Raw genomic sequence first — 20,686 nt, forward strand, 5'->3', positions numbered from 1 at the left:
TTCAAGATTTCTACCCAGAGATGGATTTCATGCTACAAACCCAAAAACATATCCAGAGAAACAAGTAGGTTATCACAGTGTCGTGATAATTTATAAAGTGATGTCAACATTGATAATTGCTCTTACGAGATGCATCCAAGTACACATAGAAAAAACAACATAAGATATATCAATTTTCCTATATCAAACTTTACAAAATCTCTGAGTAAAGTGATTGTTCCAATTATGCAAGTCATCAGATCACAATAGCCCTTTAACCTATAGAGACATAACTTGTATTATTATGACTATTCCTGCTAAGGGTGTAATACAGTTACGTATTTGTGATACTTCTGTGATATAGAAATATTTTCCTTCCAAAAGACATTTGGAAAGATGTTAATTCTGCTTGAAATGTCTTAGAGACATCCAATGCCAATTATTTCCAATTAAATTAAAAAGAAAACAATCTGCTTGATCATATAGTTCTTTTAAAATGAAAACTTATTGTCATTGTTTTTCAAAAACAGTCATTTGAATCATTCTGGATTCAAAATTTCCATTTACATCCAAACTCTCTCTATTTTTTTATAACTTCCATAAAAGTAGCATTCATCAATTATCGTTAAACTATAATTAAATCATTAAAGCTTTTTTGAAACATCCAAATTTTTACAGTGTTGGCAAAACTGCTGTCAGTCACCTGATTTTACCTAATTAAATCCAATATGTCAGGGACAGATGCAGGTTTTACTTGTTATGGGGCTGATAGAGGAAGTTTTCTCCAAAAAAGGTAAATGTTTTAAAATCAGCTGAAGACCTTCAAAAAAATTCTTAATGAAGTTATAGAATTTTCAGTGATAATGATCTGGATTGAATGGATATGAAATGGAACAGCTACTGTTCCCGATGTGCAATAGAAAAGTTCAGTGCAGGTAATTGCTTAAATTTAAAATATTCTTTCTTGTGTACACCAAAGATTCCCACCTGACCTTTGTATTAGTATTCAGAATTTCTAATATTACTAGAAGAATAATAATAGTGATTTTTACATTGGAGAAATTATAAAGGTTGCATCAACATGGCCTTCCCAGAAAAGCACAGGGATAAATAATATATAATGGCACATGAAGAATATCTGAAAAGCTACATGCAGTAACAAGAGGTTGTGGACCTAAATGTGTTCATGTCACTGCTGTGTGTCAAGAAAGGTACTCTGGTGAGAAGTCTTGCAAGTGGGAAGACTTGCTTATGAAAGGTATTGTAGGCTTGTAGGTAGCATAACAGTGACAAGTCTCCTGTCCCCAGGGAACTTAGCCCCACTCATCAGACCTTTGCAGTGCCAGAGCTATCAGTCAGGGTCAGACAGAAGTAGATAAAGGAGGAATTAAAAATACAGGTAGAAAGAACAAGAACCCTGTGAGCTGATCTGCGGTATGTCAGCAGAGGGTAAAACAAGGGAGAAACATGCTCTCTTCTGAACTAAAGCACAGAATCAGACAGAAAGAGATCAGAAAACAGAAAGGTAGGGATCATTGTGAAACGTGAGACCATTTTGCCTTTGTGGCTATATGTAAAACATTTCAAGCAATTTTAATTTCTCAATAGGGAAATAAAATAAATCTGTTATTAAATTTATATGAGAAGCTAACAAGCTAGCAGAACACCCTCCAGTGATTTACATGAGATGCTCTTATTATCCATGGATCACTGACATGATAGAGCATAATGACATCCGAAAGAGTACTTGGAGACCACTATTTTGTGTCAATGAGCAGTTAAGAAGCCTTTAGCTTTTTGGAGCCTCAGTTTATTGTGTCAGTCTGTGGAGAAACAGACACTAAAGGCAGTAATATCTCCATCTGATGAAGCCAACTGGCATCCTAACAGTATGCCTGTTCATATTGTACTTGGAAGGACCTTTTATTCATGGCTAGCTCTGTGTGAAACAATCCCATTTTTCATTATATTGCTGTGTGTCCATCTCCTAGAATATTAATGTATGAGTTTGAATTTAATCAGCTTTACATGTAGAACCACTAAGTTTTTTATTCAGACTTCTAAAAAATAGACATAGCTATAATGTAAGAATATTAATTCAAAATTATGATGAATAATCCAGTATTTTTAAACTGAAAAATAGGATTGAATTCACTTACTGTCCCTAAGTTGTAAGAGTTGGTGCTAGTGTCATTTATCAGCTTGTTAGATTTGCAAGAAATCACCTTCAGGCTTTGCTGATGCTGCCACATACAGTGCCTAAAAGCTCTTCAAAATCATCTGCAAAGCCTTCTCACTGCCATCCTTCTAATTCTTTCCTAGAAATTGTCCTTTGCGATACGCCAGAAAAATTACCTTCAATCAGGTCAGATTGATATTATCAAGTGGGAACATGTTCACTGTATTTCCTTATTTTTCACTATGCCAAATTATTGTCTCATTTGATTGTCTAAAATTTTAGCACTATCAGGGAAGGGAATGCTATTTGTTCTGTTTGAATATCTAGCGTTGAGAGATATACTGGTTCCTGACCATGGTTGTTAAGTAATATCACGGTATATCATCACAATAATAAAGTTTGTCTCACTGAAAGGGCTGATGATTCCAATATCTATGTTGCCCTGACTTTGTGAAATCCTGCCTCCAGAGTCCTGGGCTGAGAAGTCAGATGTGCATTCAGCAGTTGTTCCCCTCTAGCCAGCAAAACTGGTGCACTGTTTATTTTCATCCACGTTTTTTCAGGGTCTTAAATAAGAAAAGACAGCTTCTAAAATTATTGGTATTCCCTATAGGTCTTGATTCAAAGCCTTTGGGAGCAAATTCTTCCATTGATTTAGGACATCTGAGAAAAATCCCAATACCTGGGGAATGTAAAGCTATTATGCCTGTAGGACGTATCTCTGGAAATCATTGTCATTGTTTTACATTGTCATGGCTTAAACCCAGAGTGCAAGTGAGCCCCACATTAATGCTTGTTTATCCCCCTGATACCCCTGTCTCCCCACACACAGTGGAATGGTGAGTAGAACCAAGGAAAAAAAAGCAAAACTCACGTGTTGAAATAAGAACAAGTTTAGCAACTGAAATGAAATTAAACATGAAAACAGCAACACCATTACAACTCAAGAGGGGAAAAATCAACCAAATAAATAACTCCCAAGTGACGCACAACGCAATTGCTTCAGCATCCATTGTCCAATGCTCAAGCAGTGGCCCATCCCTCTCCACCAACTCCCACTAATTTATATACTAAGCATTGTATGGTATGGAATATCCCTTTCACTAGTATGGGGCAGTTGTCCTGGCCATGCCCTCTCACAGCTTCTTATGCACCCACAGCCCATGTGCTGACGGGACAGAGTGAAAAGCAGAAAGGCCTTGGCGTTGTATAAGTGTTATTCAGCAATAACTCAAACATTCCTGTTTCATCAATGCTATTTCCATCATAAACCCAGTAGAACCCTGTACTGGCTACTAGAAAGATAATTAACTCCATTCCAGCCAAAACCAGAAAACTAATAACTGGTTTCATAGCAGTATATTAATTGCATAGAAATGCCTTGTATACCTTAATTTATTTGATAGTTATTACTAAAGCATGTTTAAAGGACAGATGTGAAACTTTTAAGCAATATAAGTAAGATGCTTCCTATGGTCAAAAAAAGATGTAGGGACTAAAATATTTCAAACTGATTGACAGAATCAGTTAGAACACAGAATCAGTCTTGTAAAAATAGCTCAAAAATATCATATCCATCATAAGCAGGAGGGGTTTTTGGGGAGAATATTAAACAATGTCTTCAAGTCAAGATCTCAACCATTTCTATTAAATCAATAAAAATGTGATTCTGCCTGCATCAATTATGTTTGAGTGCTCACAGTTTAATAAAGGTATTAAAATTCTCACAATTTCAGGCCATACTGGAAAATTCCTTAGTATCTGATTTATTTAATTTCCTAGCTACCTTTATGTGCATGTTACACATAATTCCTTATCTGGATGTCTGTACATAGGTGAAAATATCCCACACATGAGCTTGGTTTTGCATAGGCCGGGTTTAGGACTCATGTCCTGCTCCCTTGTAGAACTTCTTTTTGCAATAAAATAATTCAAATATGTGAGAGATATGCAAAGAGACCTAATAGTGTCGATCTAAAACTGCATTTCCTCCCAGTTTCACCATTTCTTTTCAATGACAACAAAAACTGCGTCATGATACCACCATATATTGAGGTGAAATTCAGCCTTTTGGATAAGGAGAGATTTTTGAGTGCTGGTAATGATGGCAGAGATTCTTTTCTTCTTTCTTTAAACACTGCATGTCTTTGCTCAGACAACCTCGTTGACATCTTTTCCCGTAAGGGATCATGGATGGGAGATTTAAATCTGGAATGGAAACTGTACTCTGAAATTTGGCATTATGTTGAGATACATGACTCCTTTCCAAGGTTCTGCATCTCTGCCCTCTTATATGCATAAGCCCAGAGATCCACATGCACGACATCCCCCTTTTTAACCTGAAAAGGTCTGAATGACACCCACTGGAGAAAGAGATTAGATTGTATACAATCCAATCTTTGTACACAAAGAGCAAAGTCAAGTATTGAGGAACAACCCTATGACTGGTAAAAGATGATGAGAAAAAGAAATAGCACTGATTTCATGATAATGTGATGTTATTGCCACCTAATTATTTCTTAACTATCATTGGCACTCATAGAAGAAATCTATGATAGGATTTTGCTGTACATCCTGTTATAGTCTGGATGGTGATGCTGACAATGTTGAAGGATAAGCAGTTTCTCAAAATGTCCTGTAGCGTAGTATCTCCTACAGTCTTAACTCTTTCAATGTCCTAATTAATCACTTATTTATTGTGGAGAGAACACAATTATGTGAATGTTAATGTTATGTATGTTGGTAGACAAACTGAAACAATCAGAGAGTCATCACTTTAATATTTGTTGGAGCCTAACTTGTAACATTTGAATATTAAAGTTGAGTTTAAATCAAATTTACCTAGACAAACATTTATTTAAAATACTCCATGAATATCAGTAAAAACACAGATAACACACTGAGTTGATACTTTTCTCTATGAAATCACAGAATCTTAAAGGTTGGAAAGGGCCTTCAAAGATCATCTAGTCAAACTCCCCTGTCAGAGTAGGACCACCTAGACTAGGTCACATGGGAACTCATCCAGGTGGGTTTTAAGTGTCTGTAGAGAAGGAAACTCCATAATTCCTCTGGGCAGCCCATTCCAGTGCTCCATAAACCTCACAGTGAAGAATTTTTTCCTTGTGTTTCTTTGGAATCTCTTATGTTCCAGCTTGTACTCATTGCTCCTTGTCCTATCATTGGACATCATTGAGAAGAGCCTGGCTCCATCCTCCTGACACTCGCCCTTTACACATTTGTAAACATTAATGAGATCACCCCTCAGTCTCCTCTTCTCCAAACTCAGGCACCCCAGCTCCCTCAGCATTTCATCATAAGGCAGATGCTCCACTCCATCATCTTGGTGGTCCTGTGCTGAACTGTCTCCAGTAGTTCCCTGTTTTTCATGAAGTGAAGGGCCCAGAATTGGACACAATATTCCAGATGTGGACTCACAAGAGCAGAGTAAAAGGGGAGGAGAACCTCTCTTGAACTACTGACCATAGCCCTTCTAATACACCCCAGGATGCCATTGGCCTTGGTCACAAGGGCACATTGCTGGCTCATGCTCATCCTGCTGTCCACCAGGACCCCCAAGGTCCCTTTCCCCTACATTACTCTGTAAGAGTTCATTCCCCAACCTGGGGTGATTCTTTCCCAGATGCAAGACTCTACATTTGCTCTTGTTGAATTTCATTAGATTTCTCTCTGCCTAGCTCTCCAGCCTGTCCAGGTCTCATTCAATGGCAGCACAATCTTCTAGTGTGTCAGATACTTGCCCCCAGTCTAGTATTCTCATCAAGCTTGCTGACAGTGCCCCCTGTTCCCTCATCAAGGTCATCAATGCATATATTGAACAATATCAATCCCAACACCAATCCATGAAGGACTCCACTAGATAGAGGCCTCCAACTCTGCCCCATTGATCACCATTCTCTGCCTTCTTCCCTTCAACTAGTTAACAATCCACCTGACTACTTCATCATCCAGACCACACTTTCTCAACTTTGCTGTGAGGATGCTGGGGGAGACAGATGGTGCAGGTGGTGTCAAATGCTTTACTGAAATCCAGATAAGCCACATCCACTACCCTAATCCACCTGGTTACATCTTCATAAAAGGCTATCAGGTTGATCAAACATGACTTCCCTTTGGTGAAGCCATGTTGACTGTTCCTAATGATCCTCTTGTCCTTTAAATGCCTGGAGACAGCACCCAGGATAAGAGTCCGTCACCCTTCCGGGAATGGAGGTGAGACTGACTGGTCTATAGCTACCTGGCTTCTCATTCTTGCCCTTTTTGAAGACTGGAGCGACATTTGCTTTCTCCAATTCTCAGGCACCTCTCCTGTTCTCCATGACTTACTGAAGATGACAGAGAGAGGTCTAGCAATGACTTCTGCTAGCTCCCTCAGGACTCATGGGTGCATCCCATCAGGGCCCATGGATTTATGTATATTCAGACTGCTCAACTGATCCTTAACCCATTCCTCATCAACCAAACAAAACTCCTCCTTTAACTTGACTTTGTCTGGAGTCTGGGGCTCCAGAGGGCAGTCTCCAGCAATATAGACAGAGGCATTCAGTAAGTCTGCCATCTCTGTACCCTCTGTCACCAAGACACCCACTTCCTTCAGCAATGGGCCTACATTGCCTCTCATGTTAGTTTTATCTGCAATGTGTTTGAGGAAGCCCTTCTTGTTGTCCTTGACATCTCTTGCAAGGCACAACTCCAATGAGGCTTTAGCTTTCCTAGTTGGCTTCATACACCTGCTGATGACAGGCTTATATTCATTCCAAGTGGCCATCCCTTCCTTCCATAGACTCTCTTATTCCACTTGAGTCTGCCCACCAATTCCCTATTTAACCATGTGGGTCTCCCGACTCCCTTTCTTGATTTCTTACCTGATGGGATGCTCTGATCATGAGCCTAGAAAAAGTGATCTCTGAATAGAGCACAACTATCTTGGATCCTTTTATCCTCTAATAGCCTGTCCCATGAGACGTTCCCTAACAATTGCTTGAAAAGGCCAAAGGTGGTCTATGATATTGTCACCAAATGTAACCACTGGAGATAGAATAACTCATTCCACATATCTGCAGTACTCTTTGGTCTCCTCATAAGTGTAAGCCAATTGTGAAGTGAAAGAACTTGTAGGAAAGGAACTATGATATATACCAGGTAGCTATTTATATCCTTTTTATCCAAAGAAAAAAATCAAATAAGGTCCAACAAACAAGAATTTTTGCCCTTCTCCTCTATTGGTCATCAGTTCTGTAGTTTAATCTATCCCAGTTTTATGGGCAATTTACTTCTAAGCTTCTTCACCTGACCACTATGGAGATTAAAAAAAGATATGTAGAGTTTATTTATAGATCAGAGATTTGGATGCAAAGGCATCGGGACTTTCAACTTGAAACTGCCAAAACTATTCCAGGAGGCAAAGTAATGATCTAATTTTTTTGAAGATTAAGTACCTAGGGTCTATCTTGAGTACCCACTTGCTATCACCATTTTTTTACTATGTGACATCAAATAAAGTTGATTTTTTGAAGCATTCATAATTTTCATCATTTGCATTAAACTGCACATCATCTTAACACATGCTCAAGGTGTTCAGCACTACCTTTTCCATGTTCATATACCGTCTAAATAACACTGAGCAACAGATAGGTCATGAAAACCTTTGCTTATGTCAGAGGGCAAGCAAATATGTAATTCTAAACATTAGCTTATTAGGCTGAAAAAGCTATGAGGTACTGCTTGTCAATATCACAAGTACTCATTTGCTAAAAGTTTAAAGTCAGTATCAACCTTTGGAAATGTTTAGTAATCACTAATGAGACAAACATCTTCCACTGTGGTTAAGCATGTTACCCATTCCTCAATTTTATATATATATATGTGTTTGTCTTGAGAGTCTTTTTGTTTTTCATTGCTGCTACTACTGCAAGTTCCTTTACTTCAGTTAACCCACTGCTTTGAGGGCAGTGAAAGGGATGACATTTTCTTTTCATATTTGACTGCTCTGCAGACAAAGGTACTAGAGAAGCATAGTAAAAATTGTGCTTAAAAAGAGAGCAATTATAGCATTTTGCATTCATACGTTTTAAGCTTCTGTGTAACATCTCAGAAAGATATCAGCTGCTCAGAATTTAAGTTAATTTTTCCTTTAGGCAACAGTTCATAATTATGTTTGGAGCCTTCACGCTTTACACTTGGCCAGTCCAGCTGAATTTCTTTCAGATATTTTTTGTTGAGGAATCATGACCACTTTATTAAAAAACAGAGGATTAGCATATGCTGTTTATAGTTATCACCTCTTTAGAATAACACCCAGAACACTATGAATTTCCTCTGTACACATTCAGTGTATAGATTTTCTGTTTTTTACTCTCCTAAATAAGGTCTTTACAAATCTGGAACTAAAGAACAGAAGCAACAAGACCTTTCTCAGGCTCCATTTTCAAAATTATTACTCTTTCTTTTGTTTTCTAAAGTACCTAATTACAGATGCTACAGTGTACCATGTAGCCTCACACTGATTACCTGCAAGATGACACATCAGATAATTGCTCTTAAGAGATGATACTTTTCTATTGTGCACTGATCCAGACATTTTCTGAATATATCTGTTACTTGCAGTTCCTGCAGAGTTTGTCCTTGAACCACCAATGATTAGCATCGGGAGATTGTTTTTCTCACTGGAGGCACCTAATCTTTCAGTTCTCTGTGCTATGCTTCCTGAGACTATATAATTTATTTGTTGTAAAAGCTTCATGAAGTGTTGTAACTCTCTGGCACCTTTGAAATTGCAACATCTACTGCACATTTGGGGGTCAATTCTGCTTCCATCAAAGACTGCTTTTAGATTGCATTATTGTTCATAACACTCACTAACCATTCTCTTAATGCATCATTTAAACTCCCTCCAAACTGGCAATGTTCATTTAATTGCTTTAATCTAGACACATATCCAGCAAATGTTTCATTTTCTTGATTCTATCTATAAAAGCAGAAATGCTTTGCAATCACAAGTGGCTTGGGGCATAGGTAATTTTGCAAAATTTCCACAGTCTTAGCAAGAGTCTATTTTTTTAATTTAATATTGTCTGTAAGGCTGTGCTACAGGGTATAGTTTTGGTGACCACTATACTTTGCAAAATAACCATATTTTATATAATATTCAGATCATAAAATAATGTCCAAGCTTCCAGTATAGATTCAATCTTAATTGAACCATCAGATAAGCTATTTTGTTAAAAATAACTCCATTCCTTTGTCCACTCCAAGGAAAAAATTATTCTTATCACAAGTGTTGGAGACTGCTAGGTTAGCATCATCCATTTGGACAAATATATAAGGCTGACCACCCTGAGGAAGAGCCACACCAAGGAAGAGCCTCCTGCACCCATCCAGGGAAACCTGTGTGTTTGAGTAAGCCCCTGCGCTGCCTCTACACCAATGCACGCAGCCTGGAGAATAAGCAGGAGGAACTGGAGATGTGGGTGCGGATGCAGGGCTACAACCCCATTGCGATCACAGAGACGTGGTGGGACAGATGCCATGACTGGAGCACAGCCATAGAGGGCTATGTGTCGTTTAGGAAAGACAGACTAACAAGGCCTGGAGGTAGAGTTTCTCTCTATATGAGGGAGCAATTCATGTGCACTGAACTGTACCTGGGTGGGGATGAGGAGCAGGTAGAGGGCTTATGGGTAAAAATTTATGGCCAGGACAAGGCAGGTGATATTGTTGTAGGGGTTTGCTACAGGCCACCTGGTCAGGAGGAGGAAGTGGATGAGACCTTCTACAAACAGCTGACAGCTGCCTCACTATCACAGTCCCTGGTCCTCACAGGGGATTTCAGCTACCCTGATATTTGCTGGGATAGCCACACAGCCAAGCACACACAGTCCAGGAGGTTCCTACAGATTGTTGATGACAACTTCCTGTCACAGATGATCAAGGAACCAACAAGGAGGGGTGTGCTGCTGGATCTCGTACTGACAAATAAAGAGGGTCTGGTGGGGAATGTGAAGGTTGGAGGCAATCTTGGCTGACATGACCATGAGATGGTAGAGTTCAAGATCCTGTGTGGAAGAGGCAGGACACAAAGCAGGACCGTGACCCTGGATTTCAGGTGAGCTGACTTTGGTCTCTTCAAAGATCTACTTGAATTGATCTCATGGAATATGATTCTAGAAGACAGAAGTGCCCATGAGAGATGGTCAATCTTCAAACACCACTTCCTCCAAGCCCAGGATCAGTGTCCCAGTGTGCAAGAAAGGAGGAAAAGGGGGTAGGAGGCTTCCATGGATGAGCAAGGATCTGCTGGGACACTTCAGGCAGAAAGTAGCCATCTATGAGAGCTGGAAACAGGGGCTGGCTTCTTGGGAAGAATATAGGAGCATATTCAGGGCATGTAGGGGCGCAACTCAGAAGGCTAGAGCCCTTCTAGAATTAAATTTAACCAGGGATGTTAAGGACAGTAATAAGGCATTTTCCAAGTACATCAGGAGCAGAAGGATGACGAAGGGGAATGTGGGCCCGCTGTTAAACACTGACGGTGCCCTGGTGACCGAGGACACAGAGAAGGCTGAAGTATTGAATGCCTTCTTTGCTTCAGCCTTTAAGGCCAAGGTCGATGCTCAGGAAGGCCAGTCCAGCAAGGATAATAGGATGTCCAGGACAGCAGAGGACATTCCTGGGTGGAAGAGGAAGAGGTTAAAGACTTGTTGTCCAAGCTTAAGGATCATAACTCAATGGAACTTGATGGGATGCATCCTAGAGTGCTAAGGGAGCTGGCTGATGTGATTGCTAAGCCTCTCTCCATCATTTTTGAACAATCATGGAGGACAGGTGAGGTGTCTGAGGACTGGAGAAAGGCCAGTGTCACTCCAGTCTTCAAAAAGGGCAGGAAGGATGACCCAGGAAACTACAGACTGGTCAGTCTCACCTCCATCCCTGGAAAGGTGATGGAATAACTCATCCTGAAAGTTATCACTGAACATATGAAGGAAAAGATGGTTATCAGGGGGAGTCAACATGGCTTCACCAAGGGGAAATCCTATTTCACCAACCTGGTATCCTTCTATGAGTGCCTAACCGGCTGGCTAGATGAAGGTACAGCAGCAGATGTCATCTACTTTGACTTCAGCAAGGCTTTTGACACTGTTTCCCATAACATCCTCATCAGAAAGCTCAAGTAGTGTGGCTTGGATGAATGGACAGTGAGGTGGATCAAGAGCTGGCTGAATGACAGAGCCCAGAGGGTGGTGATTAATGGCACAGAATCAAGTTGGAGGCCTGTGGCCAGTGGAGTTCCAGTTCTGGGACCAGTCTTGTTCAATATCTTCATCAACGACCTGGATGAGGGGACAGAGTGTACCCTCAGCAAGTTCCCTGATGACACCAAACTGGGAGGACTGGCTGATTCCCCAGAAGGCTGTGCTGCCATTCAGCGGGATCTCAACTGTCTTGAGAGTTGGGCAGAGAGGAACCTCATGTTCAATAAGTGCAGAGTCCTGCACCTGGGAAAGTAGAACCCCATGTACCAGTACAGGCTGGGGGTCGAACTGCTGAAGAGCAGCTCTGCAGAGAGAGACCAGGGAATGCTGGTTGATAATAAGCTAACCATGAGCCAGCAATTTGCACTCATGGCCCAGAAGGCCAATGGTATCCTGGGATGCATCAAGAAGAGTGTGGCCAGCAGGTTAAGTGATGTTCTTCTCCCCCTCTACTCTGCCCTGGTGAGGCCTGATCTGGAGTCCTGTGTCCAGTTCTGGGCTCCTCAGCTCAAGAGGGACAGGGAAGTGCTGGAGAGAGTCCAAAACTACCAAAACTAGTAGAAATAAAAATATTAACTTGAAGATCTAGAAAGGTGGTGTGTTGCTACTCTTGTCCTACAGTGGTTTCTAATAGCTGCTGAATGGGAAGACATGAGAAGTTACTCCATGAGGTAGTACAACCCTCTAAACACTCTAGGCATGGCTCAATCATTAATTACTTGCTCTCATAGAATTTTTCCTTCAGAAATGTCTTATCCAGTGCTCAGGACAAGACAAATCTGGTAGTGCACCTGTACTTTGGAGTAAGAGATCAGGTAGGTGTATTCAGCACAAGGTTATGGGCCTTATATGTATATGCTCACAAGCACAACTGAGGTGAGGGATGCTGTATGCTCACACAGTATTATAATATCACTAAGTAACTTGACCAGATTGCTGCACAAAACCAAGTCAGTAATAAACATTCACATTGCAGAACTGGGAATACTTCAATCTATGGACCTGGGAGTACAGTCAGATTACAACTTTTAATGGAAGTCTGGCTGACAATTAATTAACATTTGCCCTACACACTGTTGGTTTACGTGGTTTTTAGATAGCATACCAGATAGGATATAGCTTCTCATTGAATTTGACAGCTGCCTTTAGTTGCTTGCATGAGCTGTGAGTTAAAGGTCCCCTTGCAATTTAAGAGGATTTGCCCTAGAGAACGATCTGATTGATCAATGATAGACATGACTTGGCCTGTTCAGCTTGCTCACACATAGATATTGATTGCCATCTGAAATCCCTTGTTTTAGACAAGTCCCTGAGGACCAACATCTATGACTCAAGTCGTCCTTCTGTTCCAAGGAACTACTGGAGAGTAGTTGGGACAAGAAACTTTAGGTGACATTAAATCTCTGTGTTTAGAACACTAAGCTGAATGCTGGATTTGAGGTAAATAGCTTTCTACATTCTACCAACTATATTAAACAAATCTCCATTCTCAACAGTGAGACCCTCAACAAACTTTAGAAACTTAGCTTGGTGTCTTAACCCATGAGCAAAACTCCTTTGTGGCTATCTGATCTCATGCAGTAACCCAGTTGTTTCTTTACTTAGGTTTTTTATGCACAATCTTTAAAATTAGGATAATGCAACTCTTTTGCTTCTGAGGTCCATCGTGAATGCAAAGAATAGTCAAATACTATAGTGAAACACATTGCATCAGAGCACAAGAAGGAAAGTAATAATTATCTCTTTAGTACACATTTTAATAGCTTTTGATGTGTGGGGAAAGACAAGATACAACAATAAAACACTTTTCTTCATATGAATTGAATAAGACAGGTTTGGTATGAAAAAAGAAATGTGTGTTGAGACAGCTAATGATTTGTTCACAGATCATGAATGTAAGAAACAAACTCTGCAGGCAATCTCCACTGTGGTGTATCCTAATTCTGTGTGTTGCTTTTTCAGCCTTAGTAACTTTTGAAATATACTTGTCTACATATTTAAGATATAAAGCATTTATGGCTACATAAAACCTCCCTTACATCCCCATTTTCCCCTCACACTCACACACACACACACAAAAAGGCCAGTAGAATTTCATACCTATTTTATTTCTTAATCTAGCACTAAAATCAACAGAGTAAAAAATTAATTTTTATCCACTTTTTTTAAACAATATTATTTTTGCTTAAAAAAATCCTTCAACTTCCTCATCTTCTATTACCACTTGTCCTATGAAAACCAAGACATATGCTGGAGATTTAAATGAAAAAAAATCAAAGATCTTAGTATTTGGAAATAATTGTTTTATTGTGTGATATCATTAAGAAAATTTCATGATACTGCAAATAGATGTCATATTCCTGACCTGTTTGAAAACAATTGTGAATACTTTCTTGGTCCAAATCAATGTCACGAAGGAGCACAATAATGAAATGGTTCCACAAATCATGAAATCCTTCACTTCTTCCACCTTAGAAGAGCCAAATCTGCTTACATTAACTCATGACACATGTTAATCCAGTTCTTAAAAGAGTCCAGTTAGATAGATGCCTATCCTCACAGAAATAATTATAATTTTATTGTTTGTCTCAATCTAGCACAAACCACAGGACAGCTTCATAGAGATAAGCTGGAAGGAGATATCCACTGACAGAAAATGTTACATTCTGCGTACACCTGTAGGTATCAGTAACATACACATATATTTGCAGCTAGCTACATTAATCTCAAGGCTTTTCGTATAAACAGTCTTCTTTTAGAATATGATTTGTCTGACTTATTTAATAGATCTACTTTAGAATGAGACAAATTGTGCTGCTGAATGCTGGGTCACTGAATAAAAGGTGGAAAAAAAAAGGGAAAGTAGGTCAAGTAGAAAAATCTGCAGGGAACTACTGATAAATTCAATCCCCAATGCTCAAGTGAATGTTCATCCCAGTGTCTTCCTAAACAGCATGAGATTTTAAAATCTTACAGATTTCTAAAACTCTTCTGCATAGAAATACATTGATAGCTAGAAAGACCTCTCTCTATAAAAGTATTGGTTAGTCTCAGACCATCACAGTTCAATTTTTTAAAAAGTTTTAAGAAAATAAGTTTGTGGTCTTTTCCTTCAGTTATCCAAAAATATTTAACAGATTCTTTTGGCTCCTACATTATGATTAGCATGAACAAAGCTGAACAAAGAGAAAATGTGACTTAATAGACTATGTGATCAAGAAGCCACTTCTTCAGTATGGAGTCAAAGGTGTAACATAAGGTCTTTATCCACCTTTTTTTCCATCTCTCAGATAAACTTTCTCCCAGAGCAAAAGGTCCATACTTGCTTTAGGTTTTTAAGATATTGCTGTGGTTTATTAAGTAAAGACTGAAGAATTGTGATACAAATGTTTTAATTTTTCTTGAAGATAAATAAAAACTACTTAGAGTTATATATAAAAGCAATGATTGTCCACTTGGATAAGTTCGAACATGAGGTGGGACAGAAGCAAATGAAGGAAAAAAAAAGAAAACTTGCACATACAAAAAAAAAATAGTAGTTTTTTTCTAGCTTCAATACAATGAGCAAGAAAGATTCAAGGTAGAGAAGAAAATACAGATACATACATGGTTTCTGTTGTAATGCAGATCAGACATGAAAGTAACTCATCTTTCATCAAGGATTAAGAATTGTCTGAAAGATGTCTGAAAAGTCATACAAAAGATTCAAGATTAAATGACTCAGGCTTGGAGGTGAGTCTTGATGTCATTCAGATTTGGGAATGTAAATGATTGCTTTGCCTTAGGTTCCTTTGGCAGTTTGTAATGCTTAAGAAAGTCTACCATCTGATCTACACGAGACCATTTGTGATTGCTATTTGTTACTAGCTACCTGTGTCCAGCAGTAAACCCACATATATTTCTGAAGAACATGCACTGTACTATTATGCCAGCTGCATTTTAGAAGACTTTAGAGATTGATGTCTACAACTGAGTTTCCCTGCTTGACCACTTAGAGTCAACAAATTCTTATTCTGCTTTCATGTCATTTGTCTGAAGACATTAACTACATGCCTACTACCTTGTGAGTATTATAAAAGAGCTAACAAATCTGAAAATCAGAAATAGTATCTCCAGCAACTGAGCAACAAATTAAGCGCCATATAAAACTGCAAACTGTACGTCATGCTAAAAGCAGAAAAATACCTAGAAATACACTTTCCATCTCAAAACTAATGAAATACCGGTTTCAATGTGTGCATGTGTTTGTGATGTATATTGTGAGTATATTTTGTGTATGAATATTTTGAGTGTGATATTTCCTAAGGCATCTATGTCACAAAATTTAACTGAAAGTCAATAAGTCCCAGAAAGTCCTGAAAACACTGTTCTTTCTTCCATATGTTACAAACTTTAAGGTGTTAAATTAGTGTCTCTACTGGATATGCAGTGCTTGAGAAATTAAGCTCTTGTGTAGATGTCTGTTAACCACCTAAAGGTTTAATTCAAGCTGTAAATCCACTTAGATTTATAAATGGGATCTAGGTTACAATCTCTCTCTGGATTTACACTAAAAAAGACTTTACAGAGTATGGAAACTTCACTGCGGTCATGACTGGTTTATTTCCTCTAACCCTTACAGTCTCACTATAATATTATCTGTCCATGACTATTCATGAGTGGTATTTTCCTAAAGAGCATTGCAATAAACTGTTTTCAGTAAACTGAGAACAATAATTGAATCAAATATGGCTTTACATACCAATAATAAATAGTCATAAGGATCAAAGACTTTTTCTCTTTGAATATTGGAACTGTTATATTACTCAATGTTGTCTATTGATGTCATGAGCTTTCAAATCTTGAGGATTTTGAATTTTTGTCTAAGTCAAATTTTGTAGGTCAGCTCCATCTGTACATTACATAAAGCTACAGGGAACTAATGAGACTGAAATGACTAATGCTAGCTGTTGTCTATACCAGATTGCTTCAGTCTGAATCTGTAGATTTTTTGGCAGAAATATTGTCTACATTGTTTCTTGATCCACTAATTACGTATATAGAAAAACATGTGATATCACATAGAAGAATCCAGAATTTGAAGATGCAGAAGAAGAGCTCTTGCATGAGAGCTTTATATACTGGAAAATGTGAGCCCCCTCCAACTGTAGGGCTTTTCTGTAATCAAGGTGCAAAATCAAGAGTCAAATCCTGCACTAAAATTCATAGATTGCACCAAGTCTTAGGTGAAATATGACCACATCTTATGCCAATGAGCAGGTGATAATGTCAAGCCTAGAGACAAGCCCAAGAAACACAGTTAAACACTTTGAGGAGGGCAGGCAGGTTATAGTAAGGTATTAAAGTGTTCCATGACAACCAACAGTGCAGTTACAGCACAATGTTGACAGAAGGTTTGGTTGAGTTTTATAAGCTGTGTTGATGAACACAGCTGGCAAGTAATAATAGCAATAATAATAACTGTGAATCCCCCTATGGGCCGTTTTGGCTTTTCTTGCAATCATAGAGCCCTTACCTTGAGTGCAGTGAGAAAATTGGAGACTTGATTGTCAAAATAATTGTTTTGTTACTTATGTTCAGGGACTTTTCCATCAGAGCTGGATTCAGTCAAGACTATAGGCTTTATGCTACTCAGTCATCAAGTGCTGAGTCATGAAATGAGTCTGAATCTGAATGCCACAAAAAGTTTTTTCATATCAAGCAGAGAGATGTAGCTTCGATGCTTAGTAAAACTGGACAGCTCAGCAGGAACTAGCCTGGACATGGGACAAAATCAAGTCTTAACAACCAACTCGCAGACGCCATAAGTGCATGGAGAGGGTATTTTATTCCTTAGGATATGTGACCTCCACAATGAAGTAGCTAAGCCTTTCCTCCTGATAAGCAAGCCTACCTCTAAGCATCTCCTTTTAGAGCAAAGTAAGTGATGCCCTTCTCTTGCCTATGATAACATCACGATCAGAGAATTTCAAGACCCAGTTCTAGCCACAGTCTAAAAGGGGAACTACATTACCTCTATCAAAGAATCATTTCATTTGGAAAAGACTTTTAAGATGATTTGGTCAAAACACTAACCTAACACTGTCAAGCCCATCACTATGCACCTTGAGGAGTGTTTTGAAAAATAGTGTGTTACCTACTTTAGGCTATTGGTTGTTCTCCAAAACTCAGTAATTTCCTACAGAACTGAATACAATTCAAAACTCAATACTCCAGACAGATCTCTGTTGCATAGGGATCAGAATTGTCAACTAGCAGTGAGATTCTCTATTTCTAGTAGTGCTGTGTTTTTTGTTTCAGGATCGTTAGATGTTTGGGGTGTTTAAAAATTATTATTAATATTGTTGTAATTTTCAAATGAAACTACTTTTAATGCAATGGACTTTGTATCATACACCTAGTGATCCTACATGCACACATATGTATGTCAGCAAATTGTCCTACATAAACACTAATTATGTAGTTCTGAATGATGAATAGCATTCTGATCCTCCTTCCCATCACTTTTCAAACTGAAGATAGTTGCAAGCAATTCTGAATTCAGATAAGCATAACAATTTACTCAGAAGTACATTGTGCCTATGTAAAGATTGAGCAGACACCTGGAATGGGACCCAGGCTTCATAGATATATTCCACTGGCTACCCTTTTAACATTGTGACACAGTCCTCTAGACTTTTTTATTTCCCACAACTTGTCTGGCTTTTAAGATCTTTATTCTGAATTTAATCATGAAACAAAATGAAATGCCAGTATCAGTTCAGGCAATGATTTTCACTTGTATTAATCCACCCACTCTGCTGTTCAATCTGGGCACTTTCCAAATTTATCTGCAGAAACAAGTTATGTTTGAGCAGAGCTTGGAATATTGGTTAAAAAATGTGCTTCAGATAGAATGAGCACCAGAAAGAAGTCTGTGGTGTAGATAACAATAAATACTGCTTCCATGGTGTGAGATGGCAAAAAGATCAATTTCCTACATTTTTTTCCTACTTATGTGTATATTTATATATTTTAAAAATTTATATCAGTGGTTTAAATGGGCTAAATTACCATTGTAAATGTTTTAATTTTGGGGGAAAAATGCAAATGCTTTGCATTTACTTAACAAAACAGAACTGTATGAGAAAAGACATTATTTGTTTACAATACTGAAATACAAGTAAGAAATAGGAGAATGAATGGTACTGTTAGCTTCTGTAATTTTGAAGAGTAAAACAAGAAAAAGTGAATGTTAGTCATCATTCAGATTTTTTTATTACAATTTGTCTTTTTCCATGTAGATCTTGAAACATGACAAGGGAATAATCTATATCTCACAGAAAGGGCTTTCTTTGAGGAAAAAGACTAGTCACTGTGATTAATTCCATGTAGTTTAAAAAGGTTTTTTTGGATATCCCTTAATTTTTTTTTAACGTTATTAATTTTCAGAAATATGTCATCAATTTTTATGCATCTGGAAATCCAAGAGGCAAGAGTATTTATTAAAATTTTGGTCATTTTAGTAGGTCTGAACTTGCAATATCAGAATTAACATATTTGTTGATTGATTAATTCTTCCCTACAGGGTGAAGTTCTTTCCATACTTTTTGGGCCAATCAGTAGAATAGACCGGTCACGAATGACAGACTCCTTAGAAATGGAACTAGAAAATTCCTTAGTGAATTCTTAGTACTTACTGAGTGGACCTTGTTAGAAAACATTCTCTAGAAGTCATAGATTCATAGAATCATTTGAGTTGGAAGGGACCTTAAAGATTACCTAGTTCAAATCCATGCTATGGGCAGGGATGTCTTAGTTTGTTCATTGTTTACGTTATTAACCATGCCATACTAAGGAATTGACAGGTTTGTGTTTCATTGTCTTCAATTTTATTATTACTAGCCAGTTTTGTGTTTCTAGTGTCATGTTATTCTTCTTTTTACTGGTAGTTGGAACACTAATAGGTGTAGCACTGTGAATAAACCTTCTATATATGCAGAACTTAGCAGTTTCAATATTTTTTCTAGATGACAGTCTGAAGGTTAGGTCCATTTCCTTGGCAAAGTTAAGAGAATCAAACATTTTGATATATGAGATATATATATTTGGTCTCATAGCCACATGATAAAGAGTAGCATTTACTGTCAGTTATATGACTTGTCAATAATGAGCTAGCAACATAAACTGTAGTTTATCATGGAAAATAGAGATTCTGTTCTATTCTTTTCATTAAAGCGTGGATTTGCAGAACCAGTTCTATATATTGTCACTTTGGAACATCTAAAACTCTGTTATAGAACTAAATTAATGTTTCCTAGCTAAGATAAGCAAGTTTACTAGCATAAACTATCCAGAGCTGTGTATCATATTTTATTAGGAATCTTTCAGGATTAAAACTCTCCATAGCATACATGTATTTCTACATGCATTAAAAAGCTACATGACTAAGTTACTCTGATGCCACCTCTGTCTTGTGATTTTCATTCTCCATAGATATTACTGGCAACTGAGAAATTTTGTAGCTTAAAGATGTATACTTATGCTATTTCCTTTAACAAAGAAAATGCTAAACATATTTAATAAAAATCATGGAGTTAAACTAAACAATAACACACTACTCTGCAAAGGGTATGGAAGTAGGACTCCTTGAAAGCTGGAAAAACATTGGCAATCAAAAGCTACATGAAAGTAATCTTATTTTTATTACATACAAGGGATGTTTTCCCAAGAGTGCTGAGCCCTGCCAGAAAATAAATAAGAAACTAGGATAAAAGAAAGAAGGAAAGATTATTTGAGTTAAACTGCTCAGCCAGGTTTTCCTTAGCTACACATATCCATGAGGAGTTGTGTTTCTTCTGTGCTCAGCTACAATTGATTGAAATGGCAGGCAACAGACTTTGTTACAACCTACACCTTTATTGTTCAGGCAGCTGTAGAGTATCCACTTTTGCTGCATCATTCCATATTCATCTTTCTTAGTCTGGCTATGACTGAAAGCCATCACCTGCCAGTTCTTGAAGAGCTACAGGCTACTGCCTGTACTTCAATGATTAGTCCTGTCAGAAGATCAGAATGAGAATAAAAGAAGGAAAATAAATAAACAACAACAACAACAAAAAAAGGATCCCTGTTTAAATTAGTAATACTAGTAACTCAAAACAAACCAACAAAAAAATAATATGGGCACGTGAGTTTGGTTTTGAAAAAGTTTTGAAACTACTGAAAGTTAAAAACTGCTTGGAAGCCATAGAAGCAGGGCTTTTGAAGTCACTGA

Source organism: Colius striatus, chromosome 5, assembly GCF_028858725.1.
Source record: "Colius striatus isolate bColStr4 chromosome 5, bColStr4.1.hap1, whole genome shotgun sequence".
In the NCBI taxonomy this organism is placed as follows: domain Eukaryota; kingdom Metazoa; phylum Chordata; class Aves; order Coliiformes; family Coliidae; genus Colius; species Colius striatus.